General features: G+C 60.2%; 2 non-coding genes across 2 annotated transcripts; both read left to right on the top strand.

Annotated features, from left to right (window-relative positions):
• The first annotated feature begins 12,948 nt into the window (after positions 1-12,948).
• LOC131871003 (5S ribosomal RNA) lies at positions 12,949-13,067 on the top strand. The gene has a single exon (XR_009369300.1). It is a non-coding gene; the product is annotated as a 5S ribosomal RNA (ribosomal RNA).
• Positions 13,068-20,872: 7,805 nt separating this feature from the next.
• On the top strand, positions 20,873-20,991 carry LOC131871004 (5S ribosomal RNA). The gene has a single exon (XR_009369301.1). It is a non-coding gene; the product is annotated as a 5S ribosomal RNA (ribosomal RNA).
• The last annotated feature ends 1,398 nt before the right edge of the window (positions 20,992-22,389 follow it).

A 22,389-nucleotide genomic window follows, 5' to 3' on the forward strand; every position in this document is an offset into this window, starting at 1 on the left:
CCATTTCCCAGGTATATGCCCCCTACGCACTTTTGGTGGCGCAACTCGCACGAACAGTCCCACCTCGACCCCGTAAACAAGCTTTTTTGCCTCGAAGAGTTCGTCGGAGACGAAGAAGCAACCTTCAGTGCAAACGTAGCACTCTTTTGTGCAACCGCCCAAACAACGCCCCCTCTACCCTCTGTCGAAACACTCGGCATTGCTGCTCCCTAAGGTGAGCTTCTCCTCATAGGCAATTCCGCTCTTATCCGGTCACGTTTGTGTGCCCGAATTTCGCAAGGCAACCTCCATGGGACATGGAAAAGACTCGAGAAGAGAGCTCGCTCACGGGAGAGAGAAGCCAAGGAGACCACGAGAGTGCTGAGAGTGGGACAGCGCTGAATAGGCGGGAGAAGCCTGCGCGTATAAACGGAGATATATATCCAATTGCAACGAAGGAACGTGCCAAAGATCGAGAACAATGGCAGAAATGCTAGTAACGTGCACTTCGGGACCAACGCATCACCGGAAGACAACCGCCAAACATCGAAAGAGTCGCGATGCTCCGCAACCTACGTGCAAAGCGGTCGCACACCGGGTAAGGGAGTGAGAGCCCCAAACATAGCTGGGCGAGGCGCTCACTCCGCTCTTTAATATCTCGTTAATACCGCCAAGGAAATGGCACAAGCACACACACACAAGCATCCTCGGAAGAGGACAGTTCGAGTGACAGGTCAAATCCAAGAGTTCCGAAGACTACCTCCAGGAACAATCGGGAACAAGACCGATTACAAGTCGTCGAGTCTGTTACTGGGCGAACACGAGATGCGCACAGGAAATCGATCAGCCCTCACAATGGCCCAAGGCCAGAGATCGGACTGCTACGATTTACCCCAACAATCATCGTGCCACTCTTCGCAGAGAGGTGATAGACGCCAACGAGCCCGTGCATAGAAATCGAGGTGTAAAAAGGGCGTTGAAGGCAGGAAGCCTGGACGAAAGAGGCTACGAGGTCACCTCGAAGCGGTCTAAGAATCGGGCGCACTTGGGGCGACTACCAGTGCCAACCCCTTATCCCGCGGTGCGTCCGACACACAGAAATTTCCAAGGCGGCCAAGGAGCCTCCCCGCATAGCAATCGGGGTGTGAGGTTACGGATGCAGCATTGATAGCAATCGAGGTGTGAGGCGAAGGATGCAGAAGTGAGAGCCGAGGGATGTAGCAGAGATAGCAATCGGGGTGTGTGATGCAGAAGAGATAGCAATCGAGGTGTGCGGTGGGAAGGGCCCAGCAGCCAGAATGCATGAAGCGACGGATGAAGCAGTGATGACAACCGGGCTGTGAGGAGAGGAGGGATGCAGCCAAGAAAGCAATCAGGGCTCGAGGCAAGGGATGCATCAAGGATAGCAATCATGTTGTGAGGCGAGATTCCAAAGGCTAAACGTGAGAGGCTGCAGGGTCGACTCAGAGAGGTCTATGCATGTGAGAGGCTGAAAGCAAGGTCGACTCGGAGCGGTCTATGCATCGGGCGCGCTTGGGGCGACTACCAGTGCCAACCCCTTATCCCGCGACGCGTCCGACAAAGAGAACGTTCCAAGGCGGCAGAGGAGGTTACCAGCCGAAGGATGCAGTAGCAATAACAGGTATAGTTCCGCGGCGGCCGAGAAGACTCACTGCATAGGAATCGGGATGCGAGGCGAGGGATGCGGCGGGAAGGCCCCGACGGCTAAACGGAAGAGGCTGCAGGGCCGCCTCGGAATGGTCCAAGCATCGGATGCGATTGGGACGACTACCAGTGCCAACCCCTTATCCCGCGATGCGTCCGATACACAGATAGTTCCAAGGCGGCCGAGGAGCCTCACCGCATATCAATCGGGGTGCGAGGCGAGGGATGGGGCGGGAAGGCCCCAACGGCTAGACGGAAGAGGCTTCAGGGCCACCTCGGAATGGTCCAAGCATCGGACGCGCTTGGGGCGACTGCCAGTGCCAACCCCTTATCCCGCGATGCGTCCGATACACAGATGGTTCCAAGGCGGCCGAGGAGCCTCACCGCATAGCAATCGGGGGTGCGAGGCGAGGGATGGGGCGGGAAGGCCCCAACGGCTAGACGGAAGAGGCTTCAGGGCCGCCTAGGAATGGTCCAAGCATCGGACACGCTTGGGGCGACTACCAGTGACAGCCCCCTATCCCGCGATGCGTCCGATACGAAGATGGTTCCAAGGCGGCCGAGGAGCCTCACCGCATAGCAATCGGGGTGCGAGGTGGGGGATGCGGCGAGATGGCCCCAACGGCTAGACGGAAGAGGCCACAGGGCCGCGTCGGAATAGTCCAAGCATCGGACGCGCTTGGGGCGACTACCAGTGACAACCCCTTATCCCGCGATGCGTCCGATACGAAGATAGTTCCAAGGCGGCCGAGGAGCCTCACCGCATAGCAATCGGGGTGCGAGGTGGGGGATGCGGCGAGATGGCCCCAACGGCTAGACGGAAGAGGCTGCAGGGCCGCCTCGGAATAGTCCAAGCATCGGACGCGCTTGGGGCCACTACCAGTGACAACCCCTTATCCCGCGATGCGTCCGATACGAAGATAGTTCCAAGGCGGCCGAAGAGCCTCACCGCATAGCAATCGGGGTGCGAGGTGGGGGATGCGGCGAGATGGCCCCAACGGCTAGACGGAAGAGGCCACAGGGCCGCCTCGGAATAGTCCAAGCATCGGACGCGCTTGGGGCGACTACCAGTGACAACCCCTTATCCCGCGATGCGTCCGATACGAAGATAGTTCCCAGGCGGCCGAGGAGCCTCACCGCATAGCAATCGGGGTGCGAGGCGAGGGATGCGGCGAGATGGCCCCAAAGGCTAGACGGAAGAGGCTGCAGGGCTGCCTCGGAATAGTCCAAGCATCGGACGCGCTTGGGGCGACTACCACTGCCAACCCCTTATCCCGCGATGCGTCCGATACACAGATAGTTCCGAGGCGGCCGAGGAGGTGGGGGATGCAGCGAGATGGCCCCAACGGCTAGACGGAAGAGGCTGCAGGGCCGCCTCGGAATAGTCCAAGCATCGGACGCGCTTGGGGCGACTACCAGTGACAACCCCTTATCCCGCGATGCGTCCGATACACAGATAGTTCCGAGGCGGCCAAGGAGCCTCACCGCATAGCAATCGTGGTGCGAGGTGGGGGATGCGGCGAGATGGCCCCAACGGCTAGACGGAAGAGGCTGCAGGGCCGCCTCGGAATGGTCCAAGCATCGGATGCGCTTGGGGCGACTACCACTGCCAACCCCTTATCCCGCGATGCGTCCGATACACAGATAGTTCCAAGGCGGCCGAGGAGCCTCACAGCATAGCAATCAGGGTGCGAGGCGAGGGATGCGGCGAGAAAGCCCCAACGGCTAGAGGGAAGAGGCTTCAGGTCCGCCTCGGAATGGTCCAAGCATCGGACGCGCTTGGGGCGACTACCAGTGACAACCCCTTATCCCGCGACGCGTCCGATACACAGATAGTTCCAAGGCGGCCGAGGAGCCTCACCGCATAGCAATCGGGGTGCGAGGCGAGGGATGCGGCGAGAAGGACCCAACGGCTACACGGAAGAGGCTTCGGGGCCGCCTCGGAATGGTCCAAGCATCGGACGCGCTTGGGGCGACTACCAGTGACAACCCCTTATCCCGCGACGCGTCCGATACACAGATAGTTCCAAGGCGGCCGAGGAGCCTCACCGCATAGCAATCGGGGTGCGAGGCGAGGGATGCGGCGAGAAGGACCCAACGGCTACACGGAAGAGGCTTCGGGGCCGCCTCGGAATGGTCCAAGCATCGGACGCGCTTGGGGCGACTACCAGTGACAACCCCTTATCCCGCGACGCGTCCGATACACAGATAGTTCCAAGGCGGCCGAGGAGCCTCACCGCATAGCAATCGGGGTGCGAGGCGAGGGATGCGGCGAGAAGGACCCAACGGCTAGACGGAAGAGGCTTCGGGTCCGCCTCGGAATGGTCCAAGCATCGGACGCGCTTGGGGCGACTACCAGTGACAACCCCTTATCCCGCGACGCGTCCGATACACAGATAGTTCCAAGGCGGCCGAGGAGCCTCACCGCATAGCAATCGGGGTGCGAGGCGAGGGATGCGGCGAGAAGGACCCAACGGCTAGACGGAAGAGGCTTCGGGTCCGCCTCGGAATGGTCCAAGCATCGGACGCGCTTGGGGCGACTACCAGTGACAACCCCTTATCCCGCGACGCGTCCGATACACAGATAGTTCCAAGGCGGCCGAGGAGCCTCACCGCATAGCAATCGGGGTGCGAGGCGAGGGATGCGGCGAGAAGGACCCAACGGCTAGACGGAAGAGGCTTCGGGTCCGCCTCGGAATGGTCCAAGCATCGGACGCGCTTGGGGCGACTACCAGTGACAACCCCTTATCCCGCGACGCGTCCGATACACAGATAGTTCCGAGGCGGCCGAGGAGCCTCACCGCATAGCAATCGGGGTGCGAGGCGAAGGATGCGGCGAGAAGGACCCAACGGCTAGACGGAAGAGGCTTCGGGTCCGCCTCGGAATGGTCCAAGCATCGGACGCGCTTGGGGCGACTACCAGTGACAACCCCTTATCCCGCGACGCGTCCGATACACAGATAGTTCCAAGGCGGCCGAGGAGCCTCACCGCATAGCAATCGGGGTGCGAGGCGAGGGATGCGGCGAGAAGGACCCAACGGCTAGACGGAAGAGGCTTCAGGGCCGCCTCGGAATGGTCCAAGCATCGAACGCGCTTGGGGCGACTACCAGTGACAACCCCTTATCCCGCGACGCGTCCGATACACAGATAGTTCCGAGGCGGCCGAGGAGCCTCACCGCATAGCAATCGGGGTGCGAGGCGAGGGATGCGGCGAGAAGGACCCAACGGCTAGACGGAAGAGGCTTCAGGGCCGCCTCGGAATGGTCCAAGCATCGGACGCGCTTGGGGCGACTACCAGTGACAACCCCTTATCCCGCGACGCGTCCGATACACAGATAGTTCCGAGGCGGCCGAGGAGCCTCACCGCATAGCAATCGGGGTGCGAGGCGAGGGATGCGGCGAGAAGGACCCAACGGCTAGACGGAAGAGGCTTCAGGGCCGCCTCGGAATGGTCCAAGCATCGGACGCGCTTGGGGCGACTACCAATGACAACCCCTTATCCCGCGACGCGTCCGATACACAGATAGTTCCGAGGCGGCCGAGGAGCCTCACCGCATAGCAATCGGGGTGCGAGGCGAGGGATGCGGCGAGAAGGACCCAACGGCTAGACGGAAGAGGCTTCAGGGCCGCCTCGGAATGGTCCAAGCATCGGACGCGCTTGGGGCGACTACCAGTGACAACCCCTTATCCCGCGACGCGTCCGATACACAGATAGTTCCGAGGCGGCCGAGGAGCCTCACCGCATAGCAATCGGGGTGCAAGGCGAGGGATGCGGCGAGAAGGACCCAACGGCTAGACGGAAGAGGCTTCAGGGCCGCCTCGGAATGGTCCAAGCATCGGACGCGCTTGGGGCGACTACCAGTGACAACCCCTTATCCCGCGACGCGTCCGATACACAGATAGTTCCGAGGCGGCCGAGGAGCCTCACCGCATAGCAATCGGGGTGCGAGGCGAGGGATGCGGCGAGAAGGACCCAACGGCTAGACGGAAGAGGCTTCAGGGCCGCCTCGGAATGGTCCAAGCATCGGACGCGCTTGGGGCGACTACCGTTGCCAACCCCTTATCCCGCGATGCGTCTGATACACAGATAGTTCCGAGGCGGCCGAGGAGCCTCACCGCATAGCAATCGGGTTGCGAGGCAGATTATTGGGAAGGGAACCCCCTGGGATGCGGCTCAAGCAGTGCCCAAAGGGACTGGAATGCGGAATCACATCGAGAGACCCAAATGCTATACGAGGGCTCAAATCGAATTATCGATTTGGCCACGACATGGACGCATCGGAACGACTACCTTTGCCGAACCACTCGCAATTGCATCCATACCGAAACCAATAGACATTTCCGTTAGAGCCCTCGCATAGCATTCGGGAATCTCGCATGCCCCTCTAAATCGACCAATGCTGGCGCTCAATGAAAATCCGAGCGCTACCACCGTTCGAGCGCCAGCATTGGTCGAGTTAGAGGGGCACGGGGGAGAATGCTCCAGTCAACACCTCCCCTATATAAGTTATTTGTCCGATTCTCGCACAACCGTAGTCTGCCTCGTCGAATCAAACAACGGTCCCAGATTCCGACTTCCGTTCCGTAGAGACCCAAAAGCTAGATGGAGGCTCGCAAGAAAGAGAGTCGGCGCATAGCAATCGGGTTTCTCGAACGTTTAGGGACCGAGCTCACTTGCGGATAGGGCAAAATCCGCCAAGCAACCCAAAAGCTAGACGGGGGCTCGAATCGAATCGCCTAGGCGGCCACAACAACGACGTGTTGGATCGACTACCAGTGCCAAACCATTCAGCAAGACTAGTCTGTGTCGAGGCCGGATAGAGATTCTCAGAGAGCGCCCGCATAGCATTTAGGAGACCTGCCGCGTCCCTCACACTCGACAAATGGTGGTGCACGTTTATAAATCCGAGCGATCCCAACCCTTTCAAGCACCAACATCGGTCGAGATAGAGGGGCACGGAGGGGGCTGCGTGAGACAACACAGTCCCCTATATAAGTTATTTGTCCGATTCTCACACATCCGAAGAATGGTCATCAAATCGGACAACAGCCCAAACTTCCGACTTCCGTCCCAGAAAGCCCAAGAGCTATCTAAAACGTTCATGGCCGGAACTCGATCGCGGCTATACCAGTCCGCCAAGCAACCCAAAAGCTAGACTGGAGCTCTAGTCGAATCACCTCTGTGGCCATTGCAAGGACGTGTTGGAGCGACTACCATTGCCGAACCATTCCGCAGGTCGAGTCCATACCAAGGCCGCATAGAGATTCACGATGAGCTCCTGCATAGCAATCAGGAGACTTGCCGTGTCCATCACAATCGATAAATCCTGGTGCAAGATTTTTGCATCCGAGCGCTCCAACCAGTCGAGCACCAGCATCAATCGACATAAACGGGCACGGGGGGAGGATGCTCGAGAACACTACCTCCCCTATATAAGTTATTTGTCCGATTCTCAAGCAGCCGAAGTCTGGTCATCGAATCGGGTCAAAGACCACAACTTCCGACTTTACCCACAATGCAAGTCATCGAATCGAACATCGGCCCCCGAGTCGGACTCCATGCGTATGTCAGGTCATCGGACCCAAATTCCGCCTTCCTGCGCATGGCGGGCCATCAATATCAACTCGGTCATCGGACCCAAACTCCGCCTTTTTGCGTATGGCACGCCTTCAAATCGGTCATCGGACCCAAATTCCGCCTTCCTGTGCATGGCGGGCCATCAACATCAACTCGGTCATCGGACCCAAATTCCGCCTTTCTGCGCATGGCACGCCATCAACTCGGTCATCGGACCCAAATTCCGCCTTCCTGCGCATGGCAGGTCATCGGACACAAATTCAGACCTCGCCAATATGCCTACGTATCGAATCGGTCATCGGACCCAACTTCCGACTTCATCCATACTGTAGGGTCTTTGAGGTTGGCGCGGTGCGCTCAACCCAGGGAGTCGACCCATCGAAGCATACACCTCCCCTATATAAGCTATTTGTCCGATTCCCACACCTGTGTAGTTTGCACCTCTGACCAGGACATCGACCCCAACTTCCGAACTCGACTGCAACGACGGCACCAGCGCCTTGGTGCGCACCTTGCGACGCACAGTCCCAACATTCGCCTTCCTGCACATGGCAGGTCATCGGACCCAAATTCCGACCTCGCGAGTATGCCTACATATCGAATCGGTCATCGGACCCAACTTCCGACTTCATCCATACCGTAGGGTCTTTGAGGTTGGCGCGGTGCGCTCAACCCGGGGAGTCGACCCAACGAAGCATACACCTCCCCTATATAAGCTATTTGTCCGATTCCCACACCTGTGTAGTTTGCACCTCCGATCAAGACATCGACCCCAACTTCCGAACTCGCCTCCAACGACCGAACCAGCGCCTTGGTGCGCACCTTGCAACGCACAGTGCCAACATTCGCCTTCCTGCACGTGGCAGGTCATCGGACCCAAATTCCGACCTCGCGAGTATGCCTACATATCGAATCGGTCATCGGACCCAACTTCCGACTTCATCCATACCGTAGGGTCTTTGAGGTTGGCGCGGTGCGCTCAACCCGGGGAGTCGACCCAACGAAGCATACACCTCCCCTATATAAGCTATTTGTCCGATTCCCACACCTGTGTAGCTTGCACCTCCGATCAGGACATCGACCCCAACTTCCGAACTCGACTAAAAAGACCGCACCAGCGCCTTGGTGTGCACCTTGCAACGCACAGTGTCAACATTCGCCTTCCTGCACATGGCAGGTCATCGGACCCAAATTCCGACCTCATGAGCATACCTACTAATCGAATCGGTCATCGGACCCAACTTCCGACTTCATCCATACCGTAGGGTCTTTGAGGTTGGCGCGGTGCGCTCAACCTGGGGAGTCGACCCATCGAAGCATACACCTCCCCTATATAAGCTATTTGTCCGATTCCGACACCTGTGTAGTTTGCACCTCCGCTCAGGACATCGACCCCAACTTCCGAACTCGCCTGCAACGACCGAACCAGCGCCTTGGTGCGCACCAAAAGTGCGCACTTTTGGAGGGCACTTTTGTGCGCTCCAAAGGTGCGCACTTTTGGAGGGCACTTTTCTGCGCTCCAAAGGTGCGCACTTTTGGAGGGCACTTTTTGGAGGGCACTTTTCTGCGCTCCAAAGGTGCGCACTTTTGGAGGGCACTTTTTGGAGGGCACTTTTCTGCGCTCCAAAGGTGCGCACTTTTGGAGGGCACTTTTTGGAGGGCACTTTTCTGCGCTCCAAAGGTGCGCACTTTTGGAGGGCACTTTTTGGAGGGCACTTTTCTGCGCTCCAAAGGTGCGCACTTTTGGAGGGCACTTTTTGGAGGGCACTTTTCTGCGCTCCAAAGGTGCGCACTTTTGGAGGGCACTTTTTGGAGGGCACTTTTCTGCGCTCCAAAGGTGCGCACTTTTGGAGGGCACTTTTTGGAGGGCACTTTTCTGCGCTCCAAAGGTGCGCACTTTTGGAGGGCACTTTTTGGAGGGCACTTTTCTGCGCTCCAAAGGTGCGCACTTTTGGAGGGCACTTTTGTGCACTCCAAAGGTGCGCACTTTTGGAGGGCACTTTTCCTGTGCTCCAAAGGTGCACACCTAGGTGAGCACCTTCGACCACACCTTGTAGCACACCAAACTCTGACTTTCGACTTCATCCGCAATGCAGGGTCTTTGAGGTTGGCGCAATGCGCACAACCAGGGGAGTCGACCCATCAAACCCAACACCTCCCCTATATAAGCTATTTGTCTGATTCTCATACATGCGTAGCCTGCAGGAGCAATTAGGACATCGACCCCAACTTTCGGCTTCTAAACGAAAACAAGGTCTTTGAGGTTGGTGTAATGCGAACAACTAGGGGAGTCAACCCATCAAACCCAACACCTCCCCTATATAAGCTATTTGTCTGATTCTCATACATGTGTAGTCTACAGGAGCAATTAGGACATCGACCCCAACTTTTGACTTCTTAACGAAAACAAGGTCTTTGAGGTTGACGTAATGCGCACAACCAGGGGAGTCGACCCATCAAACCCAACACCTCCCCTATATAAGCTATTTGTCCGATTCTCATACATGTGTAGCCTGCAGGAGCCATTAGGACATTGACCCCAACTTTTGACTTCTTAACGAAAACAAGGTCTTTGAGGTTGGCGTAATGCGCACAACCAAGGGAGTTGACCCATCAAACCCAACACCTCCCCTATATAAGCTATTTGTCTGATTCTCATACATGTGTAGCCTGCAACAACGATTAGGACATCCACCCCAACTTCTGAATTCGTCTGCGTTGACCGCACCAAAGGTGCACGCCTTGGTGCTCACCAAAATCCGACTTCCGACTTCTTCTGCTATGCGGGGTCTTTGAGGTTGGCGCAGTGCGCACAACCAGGGGAGTCAACCCACCGAATGCAACACCTCCCCTATATAAGCTATTTGTCTGATTCTCATACATGCGTAGACTGCAGCAATGATTAGGACATCCACCCCAACTTTTGACTTCTTAAACAAGACAGGGTCTTTGAAGTTGGTGCAGTGCACACAACCAGGGGAGTCGACCCATCAAACGCAACACCTCCCCTATATAAAGCTATTTGTCCGATTCTCATACGTGTAGTCTGCAGCAGCGATTAGGACATCGACCCCAACTTCCGAATTCGTTTGCATTGACCGCACCAAAGGTGCACGCCTTGGTGTGCACCCTGGAGTGCACTTTGGTGCTCACCTCGGTGCACACTTTGGTGTGCACCTCGGTGTGCACCAAAGGTGCGCACCTTGGAGCGCACCAAAGGTGTACACTTTGGAGCGCACCACATAGGGTCTTTGAGAGGTTGGCGCAGTGCGCACACCAAGGTGGGTGTTGAGGTGCGTGCCGAGGTGGGTGGGTGCTAGGGTGCGCTCCATGGTGGGTGCCAGGGTGGGTGCGTGCTAGGGTGGATTCCAAAGAGGGTCATAGGGTGGGTGCCAAGGTGGGTTGGTGATATAGTGGGTTCAAAGGTGGGTACTAGGGTGGGTTCCAAGGTGGGTCACAAGTTGGGTGCCAGGATGCGTGGGTGTTAGGTTGGGTGCCAAGGTGGGCTCCTGCGTGGGTGGGTGCTAGGGTGGGTTTCAAGGTGGACGCGAGGGCGGGTGCCAAGGTGGGTAACAAGTTGGGTGTTAGGATGGGTGAGTGCTAGAGTGGGTGCCAAGGTGGGTGGGTGCTAAGGTGGATGCCAAGGTGGTTCACAGGGTGGGTGGGTTCTAGGGTGAGTTCCAAGGTGGGTCACAGGTTCAGTGCTAGGGTGGGTGTCAAGGCGGGTGTCGAGGTGCCTGGGTGCTAGGGTGTGGATGCCAATGTGGGTCATAGGGTGGGTACTAGGGTGGGCTGCAATGTGGGTGCCAAGGTGGGTAACATGCTCGGTGGGTTCTAAATTGGGTGCCAGGGTGGGTGTGCACCCACCTTGCCCGAGGTGGGTGCCAAGGTGCCAGTGTGGGTGGGTGCTAAGGTGGATGCCAAGGTGGGTGAGAAGGTGGGTGATAGGTTGAGTGGTAGGATGGGTGGGTGCCAAGATGGGTCACAGGGTGGGTGCAAGGGTGGGTAGGTGCTAGGGTTGGTGTCAGGGTGGGTGGGTGCTAGGTTGGGTTCCAAGGTGGGTGCGAGGGTGAGTGTCAAGGTGGGTCACAGGTTAGGTGCTAGGATGGGTGAGTGCTAGGGTGCAAAGGTGCCAGGGTGGGTGCTAGGATGGGTCGATGCTAGGGTGAGTGGCAAGGTGGGTCCACAAGTGTCAAGGTGGGTGCCGAGGTGGGTGCCAAGTCGGCGACTGCTATGGTGGATGCCAAGGTGGGTCACGGGGTGGGTGCCAAGTTGCTAGGTTGGGTTCCAAGGTGGGTGCCAACGTGGGTGCTAGGGTGCGTGGGTTAAAGGGTGTGTCACAACGTGGGTGCCAGGATGGGTGCGCACCCACACTGGCCAAGACGGGTGCGGGTGCAAGGTTGGGTTCCAAGCCCGGTCACAGGCTGGGTGCTAGGATGGGTGGGTGCCAAGGTGGGCACCAGGGTGGGTGCACCCACCCTGGCCAAGGTGGGTCACGGGGTGGGTCCTAGGGTGGGTAACGGGGTGGGTACTAAGGTGCGTGCCAAGGTGGGTCATAGGGTGGGTGCCAAGGTGGGCACCAGGGTGGGTGTGCACCAACCCTAGCCAGGGTAGGTCACGGGGTGGTTGTCGGGGTGGGCGTCAAGGAGCCAAGGTGGGTGGCAAGTAGCCAAGTTGCGTGCCAAGGTGGGTGTCGGGGTGGGTGCCAAGGATCCAAGGTGGGTGCCAAGGAACCAAGGTGGGTGTCTGGGTGGGTGCCGAGGTGGGAGCCAGGGTGGGTCCCAAGGTGAGTGCAAAGGTGGGTGCCAGGGTCAAGGTGAGTGCCAATGTGGGTTCCAAGGTGCCAGGGTCAGGGTGAGTGCCAATGTGGGTTCAAAGGTGCTAAGTTGGGTGCGAGGTTGGGTGCGAGGGTGGGTGGGTGCCAAGGTGTGCTAGGTGGAAGCCCGGGTGGGTCGGCATCCCATGGGTGTCGAGTTGGGTGCCTGATGGGTGCTTCTTGTCAAGTTTTAGTCGTCGGGACTCATTTCGAGCCTTAGAGGTCGTTTCTTGTCCGGTTGCCCTGTCTTCGACCTGGGAACCCAATTTTGGTCCTCGGGTCCCATTTTTTTTTGTCTCGCATCCCACTTTTGGCCTGTGGCCTTTTCGGGGTCGATTCTCGTTTTGGGCATCAGAGCATGTTTCTTCTCCTAAAACCCAATATTTGTTTATTAAGTCTCGGAACACATTTTTGTTCTCGTGGACCCATCATGGGTCTTGGAACGCATTTGTGGTCCTTGGGTCCCATTTTGCATCCCGAAACTTGTGTTTTGGTGCTTGATCCCTATTTTGGGTGCCCACCTTGCACCAAGTGCGCACCCGGGGCAAACCGAGCGCCTTGGTGCACCGGGGCAAGATCGAGCGTGCACCCGAGGCGCCCCGAACATGCACCAAGGTGCACTCGGCCCACATGTGAGCGCAGGTCGTTGCGCCCGAGGTGGTGTGTGGGCACCGCGTTGCAGACGGGACACTGCACGCACACGACGCCCCCTCCAGGTGCACGCACGTAGGCCGGGCCGGGTGCACACCCGACGCCCTAGCAAGGTGCGCGCACCCGGGCAGGGCTCACACTTGGCGAACGGGGCGCACTTCGCGAGGGAGGGTGTGCACCTCGACGGGGGTGGGTGGCCGGGGTGGATTCGCACGTGGGTCGCGGTTTGCTAAGTACACACTGCGACAAGCTCATAACGGGTGCGATCATACCAGCATTAGTGCACCGGATCCCATCAGAACTCCGCAGTTAAGCGCGCTTGGGCCGGAGTAGTACTGGGATGGGTGACCTCCCGGGAAGTCCCGGTGTTGCACCCTTTTTTAGTTTTTCGCCGGGCGTCGCAATGCTATTTGAATAAACCTTTTGCCCGTTTGCGTTCTCGTCGGGGCCGGGCCGGGCCGGGGTGCGCTGCCCGCACTACCGCGCGCGCGGGGGGCGACACCGAGCGCGCACCCGAGGCGCCCCGAGCACACAGGCCACGGTGCAACCCGGGCGTTGTGCGCGCACCCCGGTGCGCCCGAGGTGCTGCGCGCGCACCCAGGTGAAATCGGTGTGCACCTCGGCCAGTGCGCGCTCGGTCGAGTCGCGCACGTTGGCCAAGGTGCACGGTGATGTTTCTTACTCTAAGGTTCCGCACCAGACGCCCGGGACAGGTGAGCGAAGCTGGGCGGGGCCGGGTGCGCGGCCGGGGCAGGTGCACGCAGCTGGAGAGAGCTTTGGAGCACACTTCGGAGCGCACCAATGATGCGCTCCATTCAAAAGTTTCCTGAAAAGGCAAAAAAAGTTGAGATTATAGAATTTCCCACTTGAGAGATTGTAAAAAAAAAAAATTTAAAATGAAGGAAACGCGGGTGCCAAGGTGTGCGCAGCCCAGCCAAGGTGTGCGCACCAAGGCGCCCACCCTGGCGAAGGTGCACGCAAGGTGCGCACCCGAGGCAAACCGGACAATTAACCCAACTTTCGACTTCGCGCGCACCTTGGAGCGCACTTCGGAGCGCTCCTTGGTGCGCACCAATCTTGGGCACCTCGGAGTGCACCATGGCGCCCACCAAGGTGCGCACCCGGGGCAAACCGAGCTCCGACTTCGTGCGCACCTTGGAGCGCACGAAAGGTGCGCACCATGGCGCCCACCAAGGTGCGCAGCCCAGCCAAGGCGTGCGCATCAAGGTGCGCACCCTGGCGAAGGTGCGCACCCGGGGCAAACCGAGCTCCGACTTCGTGCGCACCTTGGAGCGCACAAAAGGTGCGCAACCCAGCCAAGGTGTGCGCACCCCGGTCAAACCGAGCTCCGAATCGTGCGCACCAGAGGTGCACGCCATCGTGCGCACCTTGGAGCACACTTCGGAGCCCTCCTTGGTGCGCGCCGATGTTGCGCACCTCGGAGCGCACCCGGGGAAAACAATGCAATTAACCCGACTTTCGACTTCGTGGGCACCTCGGAGCGCTCTCGGGTTCGCACCTCGGAGCACACCGAGGTGCGCACCTTTGATGCGCTGCCTTCACCAATTTCCAGAAAAGGCAAGAAAACATTGAGAAGGTGTGCGCACCGAGGTGCCCACCCTGGCGAAGGTGCACGCGAGGTGCGCACCCGGGGCAAACCGGGCTCCGACTTCGTGCACGCCGCACCTTGGAGCACACTTCGGAGCGCTCCTTGGTGCGCACCAGGGCGCGCAACCCAGCCGAGGTGCCCACCCCGGCGAAGGTGCACGCGAGGTGCGCACCCGGGGCAAACCGGGCTCCGACTTCGTGCACGCCATGGTGCCCACCGCGGCGAAGGTGCACGCGAGGTGCGCACCCGGGGCAAACCGGGCTCCGAATTCGTGCACGCCGCACCTTGGAGCACACTTCGGAGCGCTCCTTGGTGCGCACCATGGTGCCCACCAGGGCGCGCAACCCCGCCGAAGGTGCACGCGAGGTGCGCACCCGGGGCAAACCGGGCTCCGACTTCGTGCACGCCGCACCTTGGAGCACACTTCGGAGCGCTCCTTGGTGCGCACCATGGTGCCCACCAGGGCGCGCAACCCCGCCGAAGGTGCACGCGAGGTGCGCACCCGGGGCAAACCGGGCTCCGACTTCGTGCACGCCATGGTGCGCACCGCGGCGAAGGTGCGCACCCGGGGCAAACCGGGCTCCGACTTCGTGCACGCCGCACCTTGGAGCACACTTCGGAGCGCTCCTTGGTGCGCACCAGGGCGCGCAACCCAGCCGAGGTGCCCACCCCGGCGAAGGTGCACGCGAGGTGCGTACCCGGGGCAAACCGGGCTCCGACTTCGTGCACGCCGCACCTTGGAGCACACTTCGGAGCGCTCCTTGGTGCGCACCATGGTGCCCACCAGGCCGCGCAACCCAGCCAAGGTGTGCGCACCAAGGTGCACGCGAGGTGCGCACCCGGGGCAAACCGGGGTCCGACTTCGTGCACGCCGCACCTTGGAGCACACATCGGGGCGCTCCCGGGTTCGCACCGGCGTTGCGCACCGTGGTGGGCACCTCGGAGCACACCAAGGTGGGCAGCGAGGTGCGCACCTTTGATGCGATGCCTTCACTAATTTCCATAAAAGGCAAAAAAAAAACGAGATTTTAAAATTTCCGTTTTGAAAGATAGTGAGAAAAAGGGAATGCTGGTGCCATCTTGAGCCCGCCCTGGTGCGCAGCCCAGCCAAGGTGTGCGCACCAAGGTGCCCACCCTGGCGAAGGTGCGCGCCCGGGCAATTAACCCAACTTCCAACTTCGCGCGCGCCAGGGTGGGAGCGCACCCAACAACCGGGCCTGGGAAGAGCCAATGCGAGAAACCCCACCAAACGCTCTGACAAAAAAAGAGGGGGCGCTCCAGTAACCCCGCTTCGGAGCGCACCCTGGGCAAACCCAGCCAAGGTGCCCACCCCGGCCAAGGTGCAGGCGAGGTGCGCACCCGGGGCAAACCGGGCTCCGACAACGTGCACGCCGCACCTTGGAGCACACTTCGTAGCGCTCCCGGGTGCGCACCTCAGAGCACACCAAGGTGGGCAGCGAGGTGCGCACCTTTGATGCGCTGCCTTCACTAATTTCCAGAAAAGGCAAAAAAAAAAGGAGATTTTAAAATTTCCGTTTTGAAAGATAGTGAAAAAAACGGAACGCGCGTGCCATCTTGAGCCCGCCCTGGTGCGCAGCCCAGGTAAGGTGCCCACCCTGGCAAAGGTGCGCACCCGGGCAATTAACCCTACTTCCGACTTCGTGCGCGCCAGGGTGGCAACCGGGCCTCGGAAGAGCCAATGCGAGAAACCCCACCAAACGCTCCGACAAAAAAAGAGGCGGCGCTCCAATAACCCCGCTTCGGAGCGCAGCCGGGGCAAACCCAGCCAAGGTGCCCACCCCGACGAAGGTGCACGCGAGGTGCGCACCCGGGGCAAACCGGGCTCCGACAACGTGCACGCAGCACCTTGGAGCACACTTCGAAGCACTCCCGGGTGCCCACCGGCGTTGCGCACCGTGGTGGGCAGCGAGGTGCGCACCTTTGATGCGCTGCCTTCACTAATTTCCAGAAAAAGGCAAAAAAAAATGAGATTTTAAAATTTCCGTTTTGAAAGATAGTGAAAAAAAAGGAACGCGGGTGCCATCTTGAGCCCGCCCTGGTGCGCAGCCCAGGCAAGGCATGCGCACCAAGGTGCCCACCCGAGGTGCACACCCGGGGCAAACCGGGCTCCGACTTCGTGCAGGCCGCACCTTGGAGCACACTTCGGAGCGCTCCTTGGTGCGCACCATGGTGCCCACCAGGGCGCGCAACCCAGCCAAGGTCTGCACACCAAGGTGCCCACCCCGGCGAAGGTGCACGCGAGGTGCGCACCCGGGGCAAACCGGGCTCCGACTTCGTGCACGCCATGGTGCCCACCGCGGCGAAGGTGCACGCGAGGTGCGCACCCGGGGCAAACCGGGCTCCGACTTCGTGCACGCCGCACCTTGGAGCACACTTCGGAGCGCTCCTTGGTGCGCACCATGGTGCCCACCAGGGCGCGCAACCCAGCCAAGGTGTGCGCACCAAGGTGCACGCGAGGTGCGCACCCGGGGCAAACCGGGGTCCGACTTCGTGCACGCCGCACCTTGGAGCACACATCGGAGCGCTCCCAGGTTCGCACCAGCGTTGCGCACCTTTGATGCGCTGCCTTCACTAATTTCCAGAAAAGGCAAAAAAAAACGATATTTTAAAATTTCCGTTCTGAAAGATAGTGAAAAAAACGGAACGCGGGTGCCATCTTGAGCCCTTCCTGGTGCGCAGCCCAGGCAAGTTGTGCGCACCAAGGTGCCCACCCTGGCGGAGGTGCGCGCCCGGGGCAAACCGGGCTCCGACTTCGTGCACTGCATGGTGCCCACCAAGGCGCGCAACCCAGCCAAGGTGCCCACCGCAGCGAAGGTGCACGCGAGGTGCACACCCGGGGCAAACCGGGCTCCGACTTCGTGCACGCCGCACCTTGGAGCACACTTCAGAGCGCTCCTTGGTGCGCACCAGGGCGCGCAACCCAGCCGAGGTGCCCACCCCGGCGAAGGTGCACGCGAGGTGCGCACCCGGGGCAAACCGGGCTCCGACTTCGTGCACGCCATGGTGCCCACCGCGGCGAAGGTGCGCACCCGGGGCAAACCGGGCTCCGACTTCGTGCACGCCGCACCTTGGAGCACACTTCGGAGCGCTCCTTGGTGCGCACCATGGTGCCCACCAGGCCGCGCAACCCAGCCAAGGTGTGCGCACCAAGGTGCACGCGAGGTGCGCACCCGGGGCAAACCGGGGTCCGACTTCGTGCACGCCGCACCTTGGAGCACACATCGGGGCGCTCCCGGGTTCGCACCGGCGTTGCGCACCGTGGTGGGCACCTCGGAGCACACCAAGGTGGGCAGCGAGGTGCGCACCTTTGATGCGATGCCTTCACTAATTTCCATAAAAGGCAAAAAAAAAATGAGATTTTAAAATTTCCGTTTTGAAAGATAGTGAGAAAAAGGGAATGCTGGTGCCATCTTGAGCCCGCCCTGGTGCGCAGCCCAGCCAAGGTTTGCGCACCAAGGTGCCCACCCTGGCGAAGGTGCGCGCCCGGGCAATTAACCCAACTTCCAACTTCGCGCGCGCCAGGGTGGGAGCGCACCCAACAACCGGGCCTGGGAAGAGCCAATGCGAGAAACCCCACCAAACTCTCTGACAAAAAAAGAGGGGGCGCTCCAGTAACCCCGCTTCGGAGCGCACCCTGGGCAAACCCAGCCAAGGTGCCCACCCCGGCCAAGGTGCAGGCGAGGTGCGCACCCGGGGCAAACCGGGCTCCGACAACGTGCACGCCGCACCTTGGAGCACACTTCGTAGCGCTCCCGGGTGCGCACCTCAGAGCACACCAAGGTGGGCAGCGAGGTGCGCACCTTTGATGCGCTGCCTTCACTAATTTCCAGAAAAGGCAAAAAAAAAAGGAGATTTTAAAATTTCCGTTTTGAAAGATAGTGAAAAAAACGGAACGCGCGTGCCATCTTGAGCCCGCCCTGGTGCGCAGCCCAGGTAAGGTGCCACCCTGGCAAAGGTGCGCACCCGGGCAATTAACCCTACTTCCGACTTCGTGCGCGCCAGGGTGGCAACCGGGCCTCGGAAGAGCCAATGCGAGAAACCCCACCAAACGCTCCGACAAAAAAAGAGGCGGCGCTCCAATAACCCCGCTTCGGAGCGCAGCCGGGGCAAACCAAGCCAAGGTGCCCACCCCGACGAAGGTGCACGCGAGGTGCGCACCCGGGGCAAACCGGGCTCCGACAACGTGCACGCAGCACCTTGGAGCACACTTCGAAGCACTCCCGGGTGCCCACCGGCGTTGCGCACCGTGGTGGGCAGCGAGGTGCGCACCTTTGATGCGCTGCCTTCACTAATTTCCAGAAAAAGGCAAAAAAAAATGAGATTTTAAAATTTCCGTTTTGAAAGATAGTGAAAAAAAAGGAACGCGGGTGCCATCTTGAGCCCGCCCTGGTGCGCAGCCCAGGCAAGGCATGCGCACCAAGGTGCCCACCCGAGGTGCACACCCGGGGCAAACCGGGCTCCGACTTCGTGCAGGCCGCACCTTGGAGCACACTTCGGAGCGCTCCTTGGTGCGCACCATGGTGCCCACCAGGGCGCACCCGGGGCAAACCGGGCTCCGACTTCGTGCACGCCGCACCTTGGAGCACACATCGGAGCGCTCCCAGGTTCGCACCAGCGTTGCGCACCTTTGATGCGCTGCCTTCACTAATTTCCAGAAAAGGCAAAAAAAAACGATATTTTAAAATTTCCGTTCTGAAAGATAGTGAAAAAAACGGAACGCGGGTGCCATCTTGAGCCCTTCCTGATGCGCAGCCCAGGCAAGTTGTGCGCACCAAGGTGCCCACCCTGGCGGAGGTGCGCGCCCGGGGCAAACCGGGCTCCGACTTCGTGCACTGCATGGTGCCCACCAAGGCGCGCAACCCAGCCAAGGTGCCCACCGCAGCGAAGGTGCACGCGAGGTGCGCACCCGAGGTGCACACCCGGGGCAAACCGGGCTCCGACTTCGTGCACGCCGCACCTTGGAGCACACTTCAGAGCGCTCCTTGGTACGCACCAGGGCGCGCAACCCAGCCAAGGTGCTCACCCCGGCGAAGGTGCACGCGAGGTGCGCACCCGGGGCAAACCGGGCTCGGACTTCGTGCACGCCGCACCTTGGAGCACACATCGGAGCGCTCCCGGGTTCGCACCAGCATTGCGCACCTTTGATGCGCTGCCTTCACTAATTTCCAGAAAAGGCAAAAAAAAGAAAAAAATGAGATTTTAAAATTTCCGTTTTGAAAGATAGTGAAAAAAACGGAACGCGGGTGCCATCTTGAGCCCGCCCTGGTGTGCAGCCCAGGCAAGTTGTGCGCACCAAGGCACCCACCCTGGCCAAGGTGGGTCACGGGGTGGGTCCTAGGGTGGGTAACGGGGTGGGTACTAAGGTGCGTGCCAAGGTGGGTCATAGGGTGGGTGCCAAGGTGGGCACCAGGGTGGGTGTGCACCAACCCTAGCCAGGGTAGGTCACGGGGTGGTTGTCGGGGTGGGCGTCAAGGAGCCAAGGTGGGTGGCAAGTAGCCAAGTTGCGTGCCAAGGTGGGTGTCGGGGTGGGTGCCAAGGATCCAAGGTGGGTGCCAAGGAACCAAGGTGGGTGTCTGGGTGGGTGCCGAGGTGGGAGCCAGGGTGGGTCCCAAGGTGAGTGCAAAGGTGGGTGCCAGGGTCAAGGTGAGTGCCAATGTGGGTTCCAAGGTGCCAGGGTCAGGGTGAGTGCCAATGTGGGTTCAAAGGTGCTAAGTTGGGTGCGAGGTTGGGTGCGAGGGTGGGTGGGTGCCAAGGTGTGCTAGGTGGAAGCCCGGGTGGGTCGGCATCCCATGGGTGTCGAGTTGGGTGCCTGATGGGTGCTTCTTGTCAAGTTTTAGTCGTCGGGACTCATTTCGAGCCTTAGAGGTCGTTTCTTGTCCGGTTGCCCTGTCTTCGACCTGGGAACCCAATTTTGGTCCTCGGGTCCCATTTTTTTTTGTCTCGCATCCCACTTTTGGCCTGTGGCCTTTTCGGGGTCGATTCTCGTTTTGGGCATCAGAGCATGTTTCTTCTCCTAAAACCCAATATTTGTTTATTAAGTCTCGGAACACATTTTTGTTCTCGTGGACCCATCATGGGTCTTGGAACGCATTTGTGGTCCTTGGGTCCCATTTTGCATCCCGAAACTTGTGTTTTGGTGCTTGATCCCTATTTTGGGTGCCCACCTTGCACCAAGTGCGCACCCGGGGCAAACCGAGCGCCTTGGTGCACCGGGGCAAGATCGAGCGTGCACCCGAGGCGCCCCGAACATGCACCAAGGTGCACTCGGCCCACATGTGAGCGCAGGTCGTTGCGCCCGAGGTGGTGTGTGGGCACCGCGTTGCAGACGGGACACTGCACGCACACGACGCCCCCTCCAGGTGCACGCACGTAGGCCGGGCCGGGTGCACACCCGACGCCCTAGCAAGGTGCGCGCACCCGGGCAGGGCTCACACTTGGCGAACGGGGCGCACTTCGCGAGGGAGGGTGTGCACCTCGACGGGGGTGGGTGGCCGGGGTGGATTCGCACGTGGGTCGCGGTTTGCTAAGTACACACTGCGACAAGCTCATAACGGGTGCGATCATACCAGCATTAGTGCACCGGATCCCATCAGAACTCCGCAGTTAAGCGCGCTTGGGCCGGAGTAGTACTGGGATGGGTGACCTCCCGGGAAGTCCCGGTGTTGCACCCTTTTTTAGTTTTTCGCCGGGCGTCGCAATGCTATTTGAATAAACCTTTTGCCCGTTTGCGTTCTCGTCGGGGCCGGGCCGGGCCGGGGTGCGCTGCCCGCACTACCGCGCGCGCGGGGGGCGACACCGAGCGCGCACCCGAGGCGCCCCGAGCACACAGGCCACGGTGCAACCCGGGCGTTGTGCGCGCACCCCGGTGCGCCCGAGGTGCTGCGCGCGCACCCAGGTGAAATCGGTGTGCACCTCGGCCAGTGCGCGCTCGGTCGAGTCGCGCACGTTGGCCAAGGTGCACGGTGATGTTTCTTACTCTAAGGTTCCGCACCAGACGCCCGGGACAGGTGAGCGAAGCTGGGCGGGGCCGGGTGCGCGGCCGGGGCAGGTGCACGCAGCTGGAGAGAGCTTTGGAGCACACTTCGGAGCGCACCAATGATGCGCTCCATTCAAAAGTTTCCTGAAAAGGCAAAAAAAGTTGAGATTATAGAATTTCCCACTTGAGAGATTGTAAAAAAAAAAAATTTAAAATGAAGGAAACGCGGGTGCCAAGGTGTGCGCAGCCCAGCCAAGGTGTGCGCACCAAGGCGCCCACCCTGGCGAAGGTGCACGCAAGGTGCGCACCCGAGGCAAACCGGACAATTAACCCAACTTTCGACTTCGCGCGCACCTTGGAGCGCACTTCGGAGCGCTCCTTGGTGCGCACCAATCTTGGGCACCTCGGAGTGCACCATGGCGCCCACCAAGGTGCGCACCCGGGGCAAACCGAGCTCCGACTTCGTGCGCACCTTGGAGCGCACGAAAGGTGCGCACCATGGCGCCCACCAAGGTGCGCAGCCCAGCCAAGGCGTGCGCATCAAGGTGCGCACCCTGGCGAAGGTGCGCACCCGGGGCAAACCGAGCTCCGACTTCGTGCGCACCTTGGAGCGCACAAAAGGTGCGCAACCCAGCCAAGGTGTGCGCACCCCGGTCAAACCGAGCTCCGAATCGTGCGCACCAGAGGTGCACGCCATCGTGCGCACCTTGGAGCACACTTCGGAGCCCTCCTTGGTGCGCGCCGATGTTGCGCACCTCGGAGCGCACCCGGGGAAAACAATGCAATTAACCCGACTTTCGACTTCGTGGGCACCTCGGAGCGCTCTCGGGTTCGCACCTCGGAGCACACCGAGGTGCGCACCTTTGATGCGCTGCCTTCACCAATTTCCAGAAAAGGCAAGAAAACATTGAGAAGGTGTGCGCACCGAGGTGCCCACCCTGGCGAAGGTGCACGCGAGGTGCGCACCCGGGGCAAACCGGGCTCCGACTTCGTGCACGCCGCACCTTGGAGCACACTTCGGAGCGCTCCTTGGTGCGCACCAGGGCGCGCAACCCAGCCGAGGTGCCCACCCCGGCGAAGGTGCACGCGAGGT

This window comes from Cryptomeria japonica, unplaced genomic scaffold (genome assembly GCF_030272615.1).
Source record: "Cryptomeria japonica unplaced genomic scaffold, Sugi_1.0 HiC_scaffold_364, whole genome shotgun sequence".
NCBI lineage: Eukaryota > Viridiplantae > Streptophyta > Pinopsida > Cupressales > Cupressaceae > Cryptomeria > Cryptomeria japonica.